The following is a 20,400-nucleotide window of genomic DNA, read 5'->3' as shown; positions in this document are numbered from 1 at the left end:
TTTGTATACACAAGGTATTATTTTCTTGCCCAGATATAATGTAGTTCTAGTATTTCTTCCTATTTTATTTAATAGTTAATAGTTCATTCTGGGGAGTGAAGTAGAGGAGGAGAAGAGCAGGTGAGGATTTGTACAGAACTTTCTGACCTCTTAGGACTCTTCTTATCAAATAGTTTTTCTAAAAGTATAGAACGAAACCATCTCATCTCAAACCTAATGCTCTGCTCCTGTTTCTTTCACATGACACAAACCTAAATCCGTAACTTAGTAGATGTATTCCTTCCAGGAGTGAGGCTGAATGTGGACCGCCACGTTCACGCTTACTGGGTTGTTTATCACCAGTCTGCCGGGTAAGCGGGGCTGCTCCGAAGCAACACACAAATGATCTCCCAGGCCCGAGCTTATCCCCATGCATCTTCCAGAAGCAAGATGATTTTTTTTTTTACAGATTTCAGGAAAACATTTATTCTATTGTAAGGTCCACCTTGGGAGGGCTCTGTGCAGATTTCCCACGTCTGGATAAGTCTCTGCCCAGTTACCTGGGTAACTGCACACCTGGAGGCGGTTACCTCCCTCTTCCCTGAGGTGGCATCCTAATCCACCTGGCCACACCCCCTGTCCCTGCCCTACATAAGGCAGGGCAGGGCGGGGAGGGGGGTCGCCCCTTCTCTCTGGCCATGCATCCTCTCAGCCACCGGCCTTACACGTATTTTTTGTTTATACTGTGAGAGCCTCACTTTTTAAACAGAACTCGTTTCTCACATCCAAATGCTAATCAGTTATATCCTTCTTTCTTTGGATATCCATCACATAGTATCCATTAGTAAATTACTGTCAGATCAGAGAAAATTTTGAATACTTTCAGAAACACAGGGATCTTCCAGGAGAGATAGTTGCAAAAGTAGCAAGGATCATGGAACTAATATTCCATGTTTACCTTTCTCTTGAAGATGTTAGACATGGCTTTTCATTTACCAGGGAGCAGAGTTTTTATATCTCACATTGCAAATAAGCTTTTTCTTCATACTTGCCTTAATATTTTAAGACAACCATTGAAAAACAGTCAGCTGTATTTCTGATGTCAAAATACTGGTGTACCTTCTCTTAGTTTTTAATAAGAAAATTGTCAAATGGATTGTTTCCTAAAGTATAAGGATCAACATATAACAAATGCCATCAACATTCAAAATACAGGGAGCTCTAGGTGAAATTTTCAATATTCATTTTTATTAACACATTAAGTTTACATATTAATGGGAGTGGGTGAAATATTTCCATATATGCATACAACAGCATTGGTTTCCTGTGTAGTCTTACTCTGACACTGGGACTTGAACTTCAAGCCTCAAGTTCTTGTTCAGAGTTTTGACTCACAGTTGGTGCTTGTACTTCCTCTCCCAACTTTTTACTGGTCAATTAGATAAGAATCTTGCATATTATTAATCTGCCTGGGCTGGCTTTGAAGCTGGATTTTCAGATCTCAACTTCCTGAGTAGCTAGGATTACAGACATGAGCCCTGGCACCCAGATTAAGAGCTTTTTGAACAGAGTTGGGCCAGAAATCAAATGCTGTTCTCTAGTGCTCAAAGAAAAAAATGGTATAAAAATATATCCAAAAACAGAACCAAAAAAAATCACAAGTACATGGACAAAGCACTGTCAGAACTAAAGTGAATTGAGACTATAACTACCATTAAAATTAATTTAGCCAGGGGTAATGATACATGCCTTCAATCTCAGCACTCCAGATGCAGAGGCAGCGGTACCACTAGTTCAAGACCAGCCTGGGTTACATAGCGAAACATTCTTTTCCCATTTTCTTCCTCTTTATGGCTTAAAAGAAAAAAAAAAAACCAGTGTCTCATGCTGCAGTCATGCAGGCCTTAATGATTTTCTTTCTACCTGCCCTCTCCATGTGCGGGAATTACAGGCATACACTAATGCTAATGCTACCACCTTCATTTGGTTCCTTTTTTTTTTTTTTTTTGGCCAGTCCTGGGGCTTGGACTCAGGGCCTGAGCACTGTCCCTGGCTTCTTTTTGCTCAAGGCAAGCACTCTGCCACCTGAGCCACAGCGCCACTTCTGGCCATTTTCTATATATGTGGTGCTGGGGAATTGAACCCAGGGCCTCATGTATATGGGGCAAGCACTCGTGCCACTAGGCCATATCCCCAGTCCCGGTTCCTTTTTTTTTTTTTTTTTTCTATTCTCTTACTACTACTAAATCTTGGTATTTGTAAATAAATTTAGCAATTGACAATTTATATTTTAGGAGGAAAACAGGCTCGATTCATTTATACACTTTATGCAAAAATCAGTTATATATTTGGTACATGTATAAGTAAATAAATACATGTATCCATACACTGAGTTATCTCAGAATATTTTAAATTATTTTTGAATGGTTAATTTCTTTGGTAATGAGTCATTCACTGTGTCTAGTCTAGGATATAGTTTATCATTAGTAACCTGAACCCGTATGTCCTTTTAGACTTAATGTAAGTACACAGTGTAACCAAAGTTGAGGATTCCATGAAGTTGAAGGAACTATTGAAAGTAATCATGAATCAACTCCAATGGCCTCCCGAGCAGAGAGGACTAATTATTTCTTGTTATAGCACCAGGACTTCTCCTTGAAGTGTATTTTCTATTACCAGCAATTAAGTAGACTTTCGAATGTCACTTGAATTCCCCATCTCTGCACAGCACTTGTGTGATTAAGCAGATTCAAGAGTTAGTAATGATCTCAGGTTGCTTTTAATAACAGCTGTGTTTAAGTCAAGTCAGGGTGAAGTGGGTGTGTGGGAAGGTGGTGGTTACCTTTGCAGTCAGATTCAGCAGGTCGCAGTGCGCCTTGTCTTACACAAGGCCTAAGGTGTCATTGAACATGGAGCTACATCTCCGGGTACTTTCTGCTATATTGCATTTTCAATATTCTGGAAAAAATATCCAGCTGACAATGCCCCAAGTAGTAATAAAGTAAAAATAATGCATTTATGAGCCAAATCATCAAAGCAATTAGCTGTTAGTGATGGTTCCAGTCTTGGCACTTATTTATTAGTGGTTTGAGCATTTCAGCTTAAGCAAAAAGCTAGAGTATTTTTAGAACAGGATATGTTTATATCTTAGAACAACTTGTTTATGATAACAAGCTTGGGTAGCAAGTTCCTATGCATCATCTCTTAGGGGGAAACCAACCAATTGTTATTCACTAAGAAGTTGGTTTTCCTTCTTGGATGACTTCTAGTACATAGCTGGAAAGTCACAAAAGAAAACCATGCAAAGATCCTTGTGTAACACTTTGATTCAAAGACTGCTTAGTATGTACAGCACATGTAAATCATGATTCATTGAAAATAATTTTCACCTGAAAGTTTATGCAGTGTAAGAAATGCCTATTTTGTAAATAGTATTTATCCTTCAGTGTACACGTATTAGTAAGGATTGTAAGAATAACATCATAGATCTCATGTTAAGGGCTCACCAAAACTAGTCATTAATGGTTTCTACTTCTCCTGAGCTTCTCTGTCTGCCTCTCTTCATTCTCTCCAGACTCTTATACGTTGTTAGCCTAGCCGTTTGAAAGCCAGCCTTCTGCAGCCCCCTGCTATGATTGTCTCTCTGTAAGGATAGGGTCTTCAATAAGTCTGCCTTCTCTTCATGCAGTGATTTAGCAAAATCCTATAGCACATAGGCACTCTTTTCAATTCTAGGAAGACACTTGTATGAAAAGCTGGCAGAGTGGCTGCTCTGTAAGTGTTGACTTATAAGACATACAGGAGTTTAAAAAGTGTGCCCAAGTGTGCACAGTGGCATCAGTGATAAATGGCATCAGGTTGGGAGTGTGGCTTGGTTGTAGATCTATACTTAGGATACACAGGATCTGGATTCTCTCTCTCTCTCAGCACCACAAAGATGTAAGTAAATGAAAAGAATTAGCATGTGCCGTGAAGGCTGTCATGTGCTAATGTCAAACTATAGAACTGAAAAATTTGCCTGGATAAAACAAGTCGGGAAACACTTTGTCCAGAAATGTGTGCTGTATTTAAAATCTCTGTAAGATATTTAAGTAAGCAGAGGGTAGAGAAAAAGTGTTCAAAGTACAGTGAACAGAATTGTTGTGTGTTATTGCGTTGGAAATTGATTTTCTCCACATGAATTGAAAGCTCTCTTTACTGGTTTCATTTATAGAAAGCTGAAGGAAACCTAAATAGGGAAAGTAAATGAAAAACTGAACTTCAATTCTGCTTTTTTTTTTAAAGTACATTTGTTTTGCAGAACCAGTGTTTTATTTTAAAAATGAGATTTGATTGGACAGGGAGGGGATAGTATTTCCTTTGGCAAGAATGATCCTATTCACTTAATTTCAATTTTTCATTTTGATGATGCCACTATAGTTCACAAAATAATAAGTTGGATGAACATTAGCAGAGTTTTCCTTCTTGGACTGCCATGTACTAATGCAGCAGTCTGATCGCTGTATTTTCATCTCAGAAGATTATTTCAAGCAAGTTCTTGGTCATTGTATTCCAAGATGAAGAAGAGAAATCCAGAAATCAACCTTAAAGTTACCTGAGAATAAATAACGTTCAGATTAATTAGATACTAATACCCTAATAGGTTTTTCCACCACCAACAAGTTTTCTACTAAAAAGGGTCTCCATAATACAGGGAATTTGTTCTCTGGTGGCCACATGGCATATTGGTAAATAACCACCTTAGATTGTGCTTGAGGTGACTACTTAGATGATTTGGAATAATACAATAGCCTATTTGTTGTTCTAACAGTGGAGGTGATCAATAAGCATCTTATTATCAAATTCTTAGGCAAGCTAGATATTATTCTTCTCAAAAATAATGAAACTTATGCTTTTCATTCAAATACATCAGCAACATTTTTGCTACACACAGATTTTTTTTTTTGGTACATTGGAAAGGATTTTTGTGCCAAAACTGTAACTTTGAAGCAAGAATTTTTTTGTTTTGTTGAAATTTGCTGGCAGAATCCTTTCTGTCAATTGACACCCACAGGTTACAACGACAGACGTGTTGGGTTTTTTTTTGGTCCCAGAGGAGCAAGGCATCGCCGGGACCCCAGATGGTCTATGCTTATCTTATGGTCAGAACTTTGCTTGGCAATGAGAACTTCTCATCATTTCACAAGTCTCACTTCGCCTTTACCGTTCCCAAAAGAAATTCACAAGAACCAGAGATGTTGTGAGCATGCATATAAGAAAGGAAAATCAAAAAATGGTGTTGCACTAAGAAAACTAGAGATGTTTGTTGGATGGCATGATGGGGCACGGGGCCCCCCACCGCCCAGCCTGTGTCTGCATCAGGGCCTTAGAAGGGCAGCCAGCGCGCACCGGATGTCAGCAGCCACTGGAGCTTGGCTTCAGTTCGTTTCCTCTCCTCAGAGCCACGAATTGGATCAGTGCATACCCCTTCGTCTACTGACATCCCACCTGTGAGACACCCCGGGAAGACAAACCAATAATAGATGCAGCGGAACCCAAATGAAATCTTTTCTGTTGGGGCAAACCCCAGTGTTAGGACGTGTCCACTGGTTCCAGGCTTTGTTCATCCGCTCAGCCATGGTGCAGCCATCCAATGTGATTGTGGAGATAGGAGGACACGAAGTCCTTCATGTTCTATTACCTAAGCCCCCCTTTGTTCAGAGAACGTGTTGCAGAATAAGCTTCCTGGTGTATATGTTTATGTGCAGAAAACAAACACAACAGTTTATGTCATCCTTTATTTTCTGCCCATTTCTACCTGCAGTAAGAAAGCAAACAAAAGGAGATCACTCTAATGACAAAGTGGTGACACTGTGCATAAAATAGAAAGAGTGTAGTGTTGCATATATCTCTGCCCTCTCCTGAAAATATTTGTCAAGAAACACAAGCATAATGGCAAACTATTTTATCGTTGTTTTTTTCCTCAAGAAAATGTCAAAGTAGCAGAAAATGGGGGAAAGAAGGCAATCTCCTTGCGTGTGCAGGTCATTTCCTGTCAACCTACCGCGTTGACGTTGGTGAGGACAGTGCCAGCTCTTGTTCTATGGAATGTTTTTTCTTTCCTTCAGTTCAGCTTTGCAGAGAAACAGCTTTCCTTGGCTTGAAACTAAAGTGAGTCTCTGAAGATAAATTAATATAATCCATGATATCTCTGAATGTGGTAGTTGCTTCCCTAGGGATTTATAACTATGTCTCCTCTGGACTCTGGTGAATGGTTTTTGTTAGCCTTAATTGGCTAAACACATTTGTCGAGTGACTTATTATCAAACTCATTATTGTGGTTGTCAGTGATATGCCAGGCATTGGACTAATTGCTACGTCAATCTCTATTTATATTTGTTTCCTTTGTCTACATACCTAGTCACTGGGGGCGGGGGGCTGAGAGAAAGAGTCAGCAAACATTACCTTCACTTGTAAATAAGGGTGCCAAAGCTTAATCATGCAAAAAAGCCCTAGGGTCTTTCCCCCTAAAAATTGATATGTACTTTCTGGAAAATCTGTACATGATGGTTGATAAATGAGTTTTTATTTTCCCACTGAAAATATAATTTCATGTATTGTAAATATGGTGTACGAGTGTGCAGAAGCTAGGTACTCTCGTCACAAGACAATTATGTGAGTGGTGAATTTCTTTCATAATTTATTCTTATATATAAACATACCACTTTGCATATCTCGAGTATATACAATTTTGTATTTGGCAATTATGCCTCAAAATCCAAAACTAAGATAATAAAGAGAAGGCTCCTTGACTTACATGAAAATGATGGCGATTAATTATAAAACTACTAGTAAGGTCAGCGGATATGGTGGTACGTGCCTGTAATCTCAGATAATCTAGAGGCAGAGAAAGGAAGATCAGAGACCAATTACAGCCTGGGCAGAGTTAGGCAAAGACCATTTAAAAGTGACCCCTAGGACTACAAAAAAAAAAAAAAAAGAAAAAAAATCTTCTTTCAGGTTCATTTTCTCCTTCCTTTTACTTATACTGACAAACATAATTCTAAGTAATCAATAGCGATACAAAAATAAGTCCCTATCACTTTACTGCTTTGTAGTCAAACTTAGATGTCGGTCTCCTGAGCTTATGTTCTCTTTTTGCATGGGTCATGTTGTGTTTAAATTAGATTCCCAAAATTGTTGACATAGTTGGTTTGAACAGTAGTATTATCAAAAAAAAAATCACAAAATGATAGGTCTGTGTTGTACCTCATTTTTTCTCACAGAAGACAAATGCACTTTCTAAAGTCTCACAGTTGGTAGCTAGAGAAGGGACAGAAACTAATCAAGCCTAAAGAGCTCTTTTCATTTTGAAGTGGACGCTCTCCCCTGAGACACTCATCCCGACTCTGCCAGCCTTCTGCTCCCCACGTCTGAAGGACGTCCTGCTAATCCACACCAGGACATTTTGAGAGACCAGTACCAACCCATCTGGCTTGCTGGGAGACATGAAATCTCCTTGACAGTCCTTATTCTGATGGATGATGGTTTTAAAAGCCATCCTTGCATGAATTGTCTTCTTCAACAGAACAAACCTGAAGTAGACTGCTTTCTGGGGAAAGACAGACTTTCTATTGGATGTGCCTCTGCCAAGTTTTCTCCATCAAAACTGAATGCCAGAGTGAGAGATTTTCAGATGGAATAGACAATCTTCAGCCCCCACCTCCATGGCCCTCCTTGTTTCATGCATGATTCATACTCCACACAAGAGCTAAAGAAAATTCCCCCTTCCACTTCTCTTTTATGTCTAGAAGCAAGTTCTGGAGAGGCATTCAGGCTTGGCTTAAAACATACTTGTCCAACATAAACTTGAGACTCCGCTAGAGACCACCTGGCTCAAAGCTGTGGCCCTAGGAAAGTGAACTACTCATTCCCTGGCCAACCCTCTGTGTAGCCATGCCCCTTGTTGGTCACCCTAGGGCCAGAGAAGGCTACTCTAAGAGCCAGCCGTGAACAGAACAGTTTCTGAGAACAGGAAATAGTTCATTTGGGACAACAACAGCAACAACAACTCTTAACTGTTGTCATGGGCCCTTCTTTGGCACTTCGAATTAGCTTGCTCTTTCTGCCTCTCTTTTGTCTTCTGCCCTCCATCCTTCTCCTTTTTCTCTCTCTTTCCTTTTCCATCTCATTCTTGCTCGTTTTCCCTCTCCTTCTCTTCTTCCACTCTCCTCTCTCTCTGTCTCTAGTTCTCTCTCATTCGCTCTCTCTCTTTGCATGCAGAATCTCTGTGTAAAGTCCTCACACAAAAAAAATCCTTTGTAATGTAATGCTTTCCAGAGCAAAAGCACCCCTTATAAGAAGTAGGAAGGGCGTTGCTCCCCACCCAGTCGGGATTCATGCCAGTCACCTAAGCACAACCCCTGGCACCCACCCGAGACTTTGCTCAGAACCCAGCAAGTGAGGGGAAAGGGCTTTCCTTGTAAAAGGCTCACACATTGTTGGCTTTTTTTGAATGGGCGCTGTGACGGCGCTTGTTCGTTCTCGTTAGCGTCATCTTCCTATGTGATATGTGTGGAGATGAAGACAGCCCCGTGCGCTTTAATGTCCTTGATATTTGTTAGTCATCTCTCCTGCAAAAATCTGGTGTCCTAGACAGAAGCACTGCATTTAGAAATTTCGATTCAGCAGTAGTTAAATGTTCTGCTTTTCAGAGTATCACACGTGTTATTTTGGGTAGGAGACGCTCATCTGTGCAATTATCTTCCCCCTCCCTCTCCTCTCCCCCTCCCTCTCCCTCTTGGTCGCCCCCCCCCCTTCCCTCTCCAGCTCCCTCCTTCTCCTTCCCAGCCCCGGAGTTTCTTTCTGCCACTTACCAGGGTGTCAAGACGCCTCTCACACTGGAGAGCTGTGATGAGCCTGCAAGGGGAAGAAATAGCAGGTGGAGAGCGCGAGGGTGGTGGGAAGGTTGTGTGAAGATGGTGCTGACAGGAAAGGCAGACCTAGAGCCACTAGGAAGCCCCGGCCTGGGAGTCGGTGTGGAAGAGGGGTGGGGGAGAATGGGGTGCAGGGGGAACCCAATGGATCACTTCTTCAGAACCCGAATCCGCCCTGGCTGAAAGGCTAGCATTCCAGGCCCTCCCCGCGTGGACTGATCCTGTGGAGAGGCCCAACTTCTCCTGAGTGGGCGCTTCCCCCCTGCTCCGTTCCCGGATGGAGCACACTTTCCACTCCCCTTCATCCTTAGGAGTCAAAGAATGTTGATCATGAATGAGTGTTCAATTTGGTCCAAGAAAAAAAATTTTTGCATCCGTTAATATGATTATGTGTTTTTTTTTCCCCCTTAGCCTGTTAGCATGGTGGATTACAGTGACTGATTTTTGAATACTGAAGCAATTTTTCATGCCTGGAATAAAACCTACTTAGTCATGACGACAGATGTTTTTATATATTGCTACGTTTTCTTTGTTAATTATTTGTTTGGGCTTTTGGAGTGGTACATTCATCTGTAGTTTTCTTCTTCCCTTCCTTCTTTCTCTTTTCTTTTATATGGTCTTTCAGTGGCTCCATAGCCAGCCTACTATAAAGTTGATTTAAAAAAAAATCAATTGAGAGCAAGAGTCTCCATGGTTTTATATAGCATGTCAGGTGCGGTCTAGCGGTTTCATTTAGGGATGTTAAGGTTGATTGGTGATATTGAGTGTTCTCCGCCTGCATCATTTTCTCTAGTTTCTCATCCACCATTGGCTTTGGCGTGTGGCAGAACTTTGGGGTGTTATCTTCCTCCTCGGTGCTAGTTGCTGGGCTGGATCATTGCCCATTTCTTTGCCATTTTAGGACTGTAAAGCAGCCAGTCCAAGCCAACATTGCTAGGATCAAGATTATACTGTGGGAATGGTACAAATAAAAGCACACATCTGATTAGTGTTAGGAGTCCAGATAGAGTGTGAAACTGGCCATTAACAGGTTTGACTGTGTTTGTTGGTCTGTGAGCATTTTCTTTTCCTTCCACTGCCACCATATTGCACTAAACAGACAAATGTAGATGTGGAAAAACCAAGCTGTAGGAAGACAGCACTGACAGTGACAGGCTGCAAAGCTCTCCAGAGAAGGAAGAGTCAAATGCGTCACGGCCGATCATTCCAGACTTTACTGCCTGAACTCTTCCTTCCACAGTGGCCCCCAGAGTGTGGTCCAAACAGGAGCCTAGGTTTTTTTTTTGTTTGTTTTTTTTTTTGGCCAGTCCTGGGCCTTGGACTCAGGGCCTGAGCACTGTCCCTGGCTTCTTCCCGCTCAAGGCTAGCACTCTGCCACTTGAGCCACAGCGCCGCTTCTGGCCGTTTTTCTGTATATGTGGTGCTGGGGAACCGAACCTAGGGCCTCGTATATCCGAGGCAGGCACTCTTGCCACTAGGCTATATCCCCAGCCCCAGGAGCCTAGGTTTTGATTTTCCCCTTCCACTCTTCTAGCCAAGAGAGTTGATGTCCTTGGGAGGGGTGGTAAGAATTAAGATGCAGGCAAAAATAAATATTTGAGGAGAGCAAGTACAGCAAAAGGAGCAACAGACTGAAAATCTGATACCAAGGAAAGCAAAATCAATTATGAATTAAATTCAGAATAAAATATACTCAAGGAGATAACAATTTTGTTAAGAAAAGCAGAGGGAAGCTTTTATTAAAGAGAGCCAAACAGAACATGGCATAGAAAAGTCTAATAGTTGCCAGGCACCAGTGGCTCACACCTATTGTCCTAGCTACTCAGGAGTCTGGGATCTGAGGATTGAGGTTCAGAGCCAGCCCAGGCAGGGAAGGTCCATAAAACTGTTATCTCCAGTTAACCACCAAAAGACCAAAAGTAGAATCATGGCTCAGCTGGTAGAGCGCTAACCTTGAACAACAAAAAGAGCTCAAGGTCAGCGCTGCCTTGGGATTTGCTGGGCACTAAAAGATACAGGGTTCTCAAAAAAAAAAAAAAGTCACCTTGGGTTTGGATTGAGTCAATAATATTCCCAGAGAAGTTAAGGTTCACACTATTTCGGGGCATTTGTGTTAGAAATGCATGGAAGTATCTAGAATCAGAGCTTTCTTTTCGATGAAGAGGCCTTTCCTAACCTCACTGGCCACTCCATCTGTTATACATTTTGGACACATCGCTGAGAGTGAATTGCACTTTCTAAGTTTGGTCCATTCCTCATCAGTTTGCTGTGGTAAATGGTGTGGCATTTTTAGCATGCTCAAATTGCAACTAATTTAGCATTTCTGAAAGTTCCTTGGTGATTTGAGTCATATTCAGCCAGTAATTATGATTTGTTTGAAAATGGACCATAATGTGTGATTATTGTATCATATACATGAAGTGCATTTATTGACTTTCTCAGCGTTGAGTACAGTAATTACTCAGAAATGAAGCAAAGCCAATTTTACTTGTTTTGATCAACTTCAGAATGTGCAAGTTAATGAGATTTATACATGGACATTTTTTATTGTTTTACTTGGTGTGCATTTTAGCATCTGAAATCAATATCACAACCCTTTGATCTGATCAGAGAAATAAGTTGGGAGGCAGTGTCTCTTTATTTTCACATAGGTAGAACTTGAAAGCTTGACAAGAAGTCAGGATGAAAAAGGTCTATCTCTTTGTAGCTGTATTTAAACTTTTCTTAGGAGACATGTATATCAAATTTACTTCTACCCTAACCTGACATAAGTGACATAACAAACCTAGCACCAATAATGACAATAATGACTTACATTTCTAATGCTTTTCTAAAAATGTCACAGGTAAGTTTGTATTTAATCCACTTTTTCTCTCATTCATTTGTATTTAGAACAGATTCCACTTGTAGTACTGAATTTTATCAATGGAGATAGAGATAGACAATGACTAGTTTGTTGACAAGGTAAAATAATAGAAGTACACGCTATGACTCTAGAACAAACAATGATGAAGTAAGCCAGACCCAGAGAGACAAACGTCGTATGTTTTTCCTCATATGTGGAATCTAGAATTCACTTACAAACATGCAAATGAATACATTGTGTGATATGCAAGTAAGTGTAAATTTACTAACTGATATGGTAGTTTCAAGGGAGAATTCAAATAGTGTAACTACTTAGAAAGTCAAGTCAAAGTTCAACAAAGCAAACACCAGGAAGTGAGTGCTTGAAGAGGCGGAGTTGGGGTCAAGGCAAGAAGGTTAGAGAAAGGAGGAGAAGTCAAGAACCCAAGGTGTGTCCTGCAGAATTAAGAAACGCCAGGGAAGTAGTGGCTAGGGGAGGGATGGGTGAGGATGTTGAAAGGGGTGACATTGATCAGGATACATTGTATTCATAGACTGCTTTGTTAAATGACAACTCCTCTGCACAACTAAAGATAATCAAAAGTAATGTAAAAAGGAAATCAAGGGATCTGAAAAAGAGAAGAAGAACAGTAGAAAGGAAATGCATGGGAAGCATCCAAGAGCCAATCTGGGAAGTGGAAAATCTCCTGACCAAAGTGAGATTTCAGTTGAGAGCTGAATAACAATAGAAGACACCTCATCACTTAAGTTGTGCAAGCAGAAATCTATATTTATGAAACGGGCTCTGGGTTCTTAGAGGAAAAGCCATCTGGACCATTCGGTCCACAGAATTAGTCCAGGCAGAACTATTCCTACACATGACCACTTTCCACCTTCATTGAAATTTCCTGTATTCATTGCTGAATGAATCAGTAGCAGGTCCCAGTCTAAAAGAGATAACCTTGTACTTTTGCTCACCTTTGAGAAAAACCAGATTTCTGCCAGCTTTTCTCTGTTTAGTCAGATGTTGAATCTCAAGAGCTTCTTTGAGGATGCTGTGCCTTGAAATGAATCCCTTAGCACGTCTGACTGTTAAAATCACACATCCTCACCTGAACATACTTCGGGCTTGGTGCTGGGCACGAGTCCTCATTAGAAAAGCGACAGAGCCTCGATTCTTGTTTCGTTCAGAGAAAATGATACCTCATGTCTGGGCATGCTAGTTTGTGTTGTTAAAAATAAATGTGAGATCTGAGAGTCAGGTGGACTTAGCCAGCGCAGACTGGAATTCTGAATTGGGAAAGTGATTCAGGAAGGGCTTGGGACAATTTAGGAGAACTATTTTTATTCATTCTTTAATTTTGCATTTTTCGACACTTAGCCTAGCTACAAAAGCACCACAAGGAGTGTTTAGTAGATGAGTGAATCTTTTCAAAACTGAATTAGAAGTACATGTAATTGATCTGTAATAAGAACTTCATATGATTTCAGCAATGAATGCTTTTCTTTCCAAGGGGGCTTGGGTTTTTCTATGCATTGGAAGGGAGCTGATTTACATAACAAATGATAAATATTTTAAAGTGAGCACCATAATTCCCAGTTTCTGCTTTCATGACAGACATCACTAGTCAATCACAGCATGATCCTACTGCTCTGAAGAGCCGCCTTGAGAACTGTCCTCTCTCCCGTCTCATTAATCAGGCACACTAGTTAGGAAAGTAGACGCAGCTTTCTTTCCCTGATTTTAGAGGAAAGGCTCATGGTTTCACAGTGCTGGATCACGTTAGCCATGCCTTTGTCATGTAGAACTTTTTTAAAGATGAGGTAAGATCCTCCTATTCATATTTTTCATCCTGCTTTTCACCACAAAGGGGTGTTAAATTTTATCAGTGACTTCTTTTTCTGCATATGATGAGATGCTCATGATTTTGTCCTCGCTTCAGCTGCTTCTGACCCACTGTTCTCCCATTCTCCCCGCTGTGAGTGGCTGGGATTATAAACCATGTACCACTGCGCTCGGCCCCGATCCTTTCACTATGTTACTGGATTCAGCTTGCAAGGACTTTAGTGAGGATAGTTCTATTTCCATTCACCAAGGACCTGGAGCTCTAGTTTTCTGCTGTGCCCTTATCCAGTTTTAGTATCAGAGAAATACTTTTCAGGATGAATTTGGAAGCATTTCTGCCCTTTTTATTTTGTTGAATCATTTGAAGACCATTGGTATTAGTACTTTTATGTGTATGTTTGTACTGGGGTTTGAACGCAGAGCCTTGTGCTCTTATACAGCTTTCTTGCTCATGTCTGGAGTCCTACTACTTGAGCCATACCTCAAGGCTGCTATTTTGCTGGTGAATTTGAGACAGTGTTCATGACTTTTCTGCCCAGGTTGGCTTCAAATTTCAGTCCTCTGGGTCTCAGCTTCCTGTGTTGCTAGAATTGCAAATGTGAACAACCTGTGCCCAGCTAAACTTAAACACTTTAAACGGTGGTTGATTTCCATGCAATGTTGACTTTATAGCCTCTGCTGTGGGTTAGTGTAAAGACTAATACATGATTAACTTTTGTAAATGGCCAACAGCCCCTGGTTACCTGCTATTTTATTATTTTTTTAAATAAATGTGAAATATCACCAACTGAAAGAAATATTAGACTTACTGTTCTGTTGCATACATGTTTTCTTGGTGAAGTATACTCTGAATTTGCTTCTATACCTCATTCCCTCTAATTTTTCCATATTAAATGTGTTGTGTTTTGAGTTTAACATTGCATGACATTCACACTATGACTTTTATCTACACTTAATTTTTTCCTATCATAATCATTTTGTAGCTGCTCTCTTGCTTTTGCCAATTGACAACATTTGTATTTACTGGAAATATCATTTACTTTTTCTTTTTTCTCTGTTTTGTGAATGTCTTGCTAGTATCTTCTTTGCCTTTAAATCATTGCTCTCTCTATATATTAAAATGAGTTATGCTTAGATCTTTGCTTCTTTTACTTTTATTACTTTTGACCTGTTTATAATTATGGATTTTAAATTTTCTTCTGCTCAAGCAATCCATTAAAGAACGTTTTGTTGTTTCCATTTCTGTGTTTTTGTTATCTTTTTATCTACAGACTCAAGTCTTTATTATAAAACTGAATTTCTTCTTTTGTCTATTTTCTTCATTTAGTGTTTTATCATCCCTGCCTACCTCAGGAACACCAAATAGATTTATGTTCAATTTCCATTATTTCTAAACTTCAAAAATACTCATGTCCGATTTCCTTAGTGTCTCTTCTATATCTGTAACTTCCTCTTTAAAAGCTATTTTTTGCCTACTACTTGCTGGATTCTTTTGTGCGTTTTCTTTACCTGTAACACTTGCATTTCATATTTCTCTTTGCCCTAAATCCTCTTTTCAACATCTTGTTTTCTACTGACCCTTCTGTTCTTAAAGTCTGTCTTTGAGATTTTGGCCCCAATTAGATGTCCTTTAAAAAAAAAATTCTTTTGCAACATAAGTTCACAGTCACTAGAACTATTACAGATTTCTTATTCTGATGTCTGTCTTTGCTTCTTTACTATGATTGTTATCTCTTTGAAAATAAATCCCATATATGGCACAGGTAATGTGAAATAAATTCTAATTGTATTCTGAATCATTGAATGGAGAGCTGTAGGTAGATTTGTTGCATATTGATGGCCAGGCTGGGGAACAGCAACTGTAATAACACAGGGGCCAGCCACTTTTGGGTATCTATCCAAAAGACCACAAACAAAATCCCAGTAATGCCACCAGCACAACAATGTTCATCGCAGCACATCTGGAACCAACCCAGATGCCCTTGGATCAGGATGGATCAGGAAAATGTGGTATATGCACAATGGAATTTTATGCCTCTATCAGAAAGAATGGCATTGCCCCATTTGTAAGGAAATGGAAGGACTTGGAAAAAATTATACTAAGTGAAGTGAGCCAGACCCAAAGAAACATGGACTCTATGGTCTCCCTTATTGGGAATAATTAGTACAGGTTTAGGCAAGTCATAGCAGAGTATCACAAGAGCCCAATAGCTATACCCTTATGAACACATAAGATGATGCTAAGTGAAATGAACTCCATGTCATGGAAACGATTGTTATATCACAGTTGTAACTACTTTCAACGTCCCATCTGTATCTGTAGCTTCTATTATTGATGATGTTCTTGTATCACCTTCCAGTGGTTGTACCTACACTATCTCTGTAATCTTATCTGAGTATATTGGAAACCGTGTATACTGCTATTAGAAGTAGGAAATTGAAAGGGAATACCAAAATTGAGAGACACAGGGTAAAAAAAAAGACAAAAAACTACAAAAGCAATACTTGCAAAACTGTTTAGTGAAAGTGAACTGAACACCTCAGGGGAGGAAAGGGAAAGGGGGAGGAGGGAGGGGGGTATGAGGGACAAGGTATCCAATGCCTAACGTATGAAACTGTAACTTCTCTGTACATAAGTTTGATAATGAAAATTTGAAAAAAAATAACACAGGGGCCAGGACTAGCAGTGGTCCTTAATTTAGAAGTGTTCCATTATTCTCATTAGTTTTTGCAACGAAAGCCATATAGGGTAGTACGAGACCATATTCAACCATGGTCACCCAGTCTCCGCCTACCAAGGAGCTTGGATTACAAGCTTGAGCCACTGGCCACAGCTGGTTCCATCTCAGTAAAAGGAAGCTCCTTTTGAGTGTTTCTATTGTCAATCTAGACCATTGTCCCAAAACTATTCTATATTTTCTTTCAAATTCACTCACATCTTGAAAAGTTAGCCTGCAGACTATTTCTAAAGCCTACACACTGAACAGTTAGGAGCACTGTTTTCTACTGGATTGGGCAGATTTCAACCTGATCTTTCTTGTTCTAGGTGGGCCTTGCCATCTGATCTCTACACTTGTTGTTAGTGCGAGTTGCCTTTTTGTTACAATCCTCAATAAACCTTTCAGTAGGATCCCATTACTTCTGAGACTGCACTTAATTATAACATAATCCCCTTCCTTCTGAGGTTCATGTTATTAGGTTTATTCTCCCTAATTTTCCATAGTGACTCCAGAAACACATGAAGAAAATCTTTTAACAGCTTTGATTTTTGTACCTCAGGGCTGTAAGCAGAATTTAATATGAAATTATTATTTCTCAATGTTTACAGAAGACATAGAAAAACTCTATACTAACCACATCATAAATTTAACTTTGAGTAAATACTTCAGTATGATGTTTTAAAAGTAACAATACTGCAATACAGTATATGCTCCTTTTGCATTCTTCAGAGATACTTTGAACAGCTTCACAGCATTTGAAAGCTAAGAAAAATATTGCATGAAAGGAATCTCTGAAGTCTTTGCCTTTTTATACACTTCATGTCATTGTCAGTAAATAGAACAAAGAGTAAAGGTGTTTTCTTACTCCAAAACCAAGAATCGTGTTCAGAGTAGATCTTCCATTTAACCTTAAAATAAACACTTTTCATGAAGTCAGGCAAGTAAAAAAATCAAATTACAGGGTTAGAACTTTAATATGTTAAAATCAATCCCCATTATAAATGTGAAGAAACTAGATTATAAATACAGAGGGAAATGGGAAAGAAATGTAAACATCTCAATATAAATAAATCAATTAAACACAAATAAGACAGTAAGAAAGACGTGACCAAAATGCTACAATGAATAGAGAAAGCAAAATAATCAATGATTAAGTCTCTCTCTGTCAATGGTTACTTTAACTGTAAGTGAAATAAATTTGCCCATCAAAAGACAGAGATTGGCAGAATAGGTAAGAATACAGAACACAAGAAATTCAGTTTAAAAGACAAAACACAGATTGAAAGTGAGAAGATAGGGAGAATTATTCTGTACAAATAGTAAAAAAGAGAGAGCAAGGACAGCTATGTAAATACCTGACTCAAAAGACCTTAAATGGAAAAAGGTTGTAAAGGATGAGAAGAATATCACATATTAACAGAACCTTAACTACAAAAAGATCTGTTAGCATCAAACTATATAAAGCTGAAGCAGATAGAACCAGAGGGGGAAAATATTCAGCAACATTTTGAGATGCTTCGGCTCATTCTCCCTAATGGATGGAATAAGCTAACAGATAAATAAGGAGATGTCAGATGTAAACTACATAATAAACCTAGATAGATACTAATACTTCTTCAGAAAGATACCCATGCAGTTGCTCACTGAACATATCCCAATATAGTCCGTACTTTAGAATTTAAATTACATAGCAATCGGTTTTCTTAAAGACAGACATGTGAACTATTTCTCCTCCCTACAATGAAATAGTTACAAGTCAGGAACAGAATTATAACAAGAAAAGTTACTGTATTATGGTAAACAACATTCTTCTAAATAGCCAGTGACTTGAACAAGGAATGATCGTGCAAATTAAGAAATGCTTTGTTTCCTAGTGGAAACAAAACACAGCAAATCAAAACTTATAGGCTAGCCTTCAGAGCAATACTAAGCACCGAAGAAGACTGCATAAATATGGGCATAAACAAAGTTCTGTTCCCTGTTTCTAATTCTTGTTTTCAATCCTGGCATTTCCAAGTCAAAACAAAGGGAGCAAAGCTGGAATTGAGCCCATTTAACTGCTGGAAGTACTTTCTCTACCCTGGTTACTTGGTGCCCTAAAGGATGGGAGCCAGCAGCCCCCTTTCTAACTGCCCCATTGTCTTGTAAACATCTCTGTTGGCATTTTCTTCCCGGTATTAAGGTGATCTGCCATGTGTGTCACTCCAGAGCTGAGACACTTAGAGCTGAGGCAGACTTGTATGTTACATTCAGCATATCTCAGAGAGAGGATTTTCTTCTCCATGTGAAGAAAATTAAACTCACATTTCAGGTTAATCATAAGAAATAGGTCATAACAAAAACAATTTATACAATGTGCATTTAATTACAAACCAATGTACTTGGAAGGACAGCTTAGCCTGTATACGTTTATGGTGTTCATACTTGATGATTGTATATAATTATCACAGTCCTGAGTATGTGATATGAATTCTTTATTAAGTGAATATGTGTGTATACACACACATATATATGTGCATAGTGGGTAAAGAACGGGCCTCGCTTTTTCATTATTCTGTGAATATTGTGATTTAACAAAACTGCATAATACCAATCCTATTGCTATACCCAGTAGTTCGTATCTCTGCATTTAAATTCTATTTCTTTATCGGTACTGCGGTTTTGACCTGGGGCACGCATTATACCACTTCAGCAACACCTCCAACTAACTTTCAGTCCTCACAATTACAGTGGAAGAGTGTTGGTACTCTTATAATATGACAAATGTGTATGGCAGTAAAAAAGAAAAAAGTCACAATACTTAACACATAGATAATCGCACACGTGCGTGTGTGTTTCTCCAAGTGACTTTCAGATGACCTGTTAATGAATTTCATCATGGCCTTAACCGAATCTGCCTTTGCTAAAAACAGGGAGAAGGGGAGCCAGTAGTGGACAGCGACTGGAAAGCTGAACAACGGGCATGGATAACGCACGCAGGGGATGATAGAGCCATTTGGGATTCTCCGTGGGCTGTGGCGCGCTCGCCTCCTCCACAATACTTCCCCGGCAATATGCTTCTCGATGTTTCTCTAGGACAGATTTCTCAGACAGGGAGAGTGGGCGTGTGATTTGCCGAGGGAGGGTTCCTTATCAAGGGGCCGGTGCTACCCTATGTAAATGCCTACCATCTACAATACGCCTCTCTCCTTTGATATAACACTTCTTGGTATAATAGGCTCTTGCTCCTCACTTAGCTTGAAATATGTAGGCTAGCCAAGAGAAGCAAAAAGTAGTTCAGATACAGCATTGCCTGGGGTCCGTGCTCAGTACATGAAGAACAACAAAAACAAAACAGCCCTTGTCTGGTCTCCTTTTCTGTTGTAACCAGTCAGTGAGTCCACATCAGACAAAGACCCCTGAATCCCGGACTTTCCCAGCCCAGGACAGCTAAACCACCCCAGTGCCGGGTCCAGCAACACAGGAACATAAACAGATGATACAGAAGTTCATGAGGAAAGAAACACAACGGAGCAAGAAGGCACGTGGTCGTTTAGCTGTTCTCACCATCTTGCGGGTCTTTCTCGTGACAAAGCTAGGCCTTGGGATAGAGTTGAGAACTGGATGGCTTCCCGCTCTGTGGGCTTCAGGTTGTGATGTCAAAGATGTTGTGCTGGGCCCTTATTTCTGCACTCCTTTATAGACCCCATGCCCTTTTATTGTCAGGCACGCTTCGTCTGCGTATCTGCTTATCCTGCCCCCTGCCCACTGCAGAGGTTTTCTATTGACCAATCACTGTGAACATGAAAACCAGGCCTTCACAAATCTTCCTGAAGAAAGTTCTTTACAAATAAACTAATATTTGATATGAACTACAATAACATTTACAGGTAGGATCGTAGGCCTAGTGGAGGCCAGGGAAAAGAAAAAATGAACTAAACACACACACACACACACACACACACACACACACACACAACAGCCATGAAGAGGAAAGTGACACTTATACCCCAAGAATTATAGAACATCTTTAAAATATCAGACTATAAGAGGCACAGAGGAGACAAAAACCATCGAATTGTGGTGTCTCTAATTGTCACTGGCTACTAAATGATAG

The sequence above is a fragment of the Perognathus longimembris genome, chromosome 25 (genome assembly GCF_023159225.1).
Source record: "Perognathus longimembris pacificus isolate PPM17 chromosome 25, ASM2315922v1, whole genome shotgun sequence".
NCBI classification, from domain to species: Eukaryota; Metazoa; Chordata; class Mammalia; order Rodentia; family Heteromyidae; genus Perognathus; species Perognathus longimembris.
The sequence above is the reverse complement of the archived record's forward strand: the minus strand, read 5'-3'. Positions refer to the sequence as shown.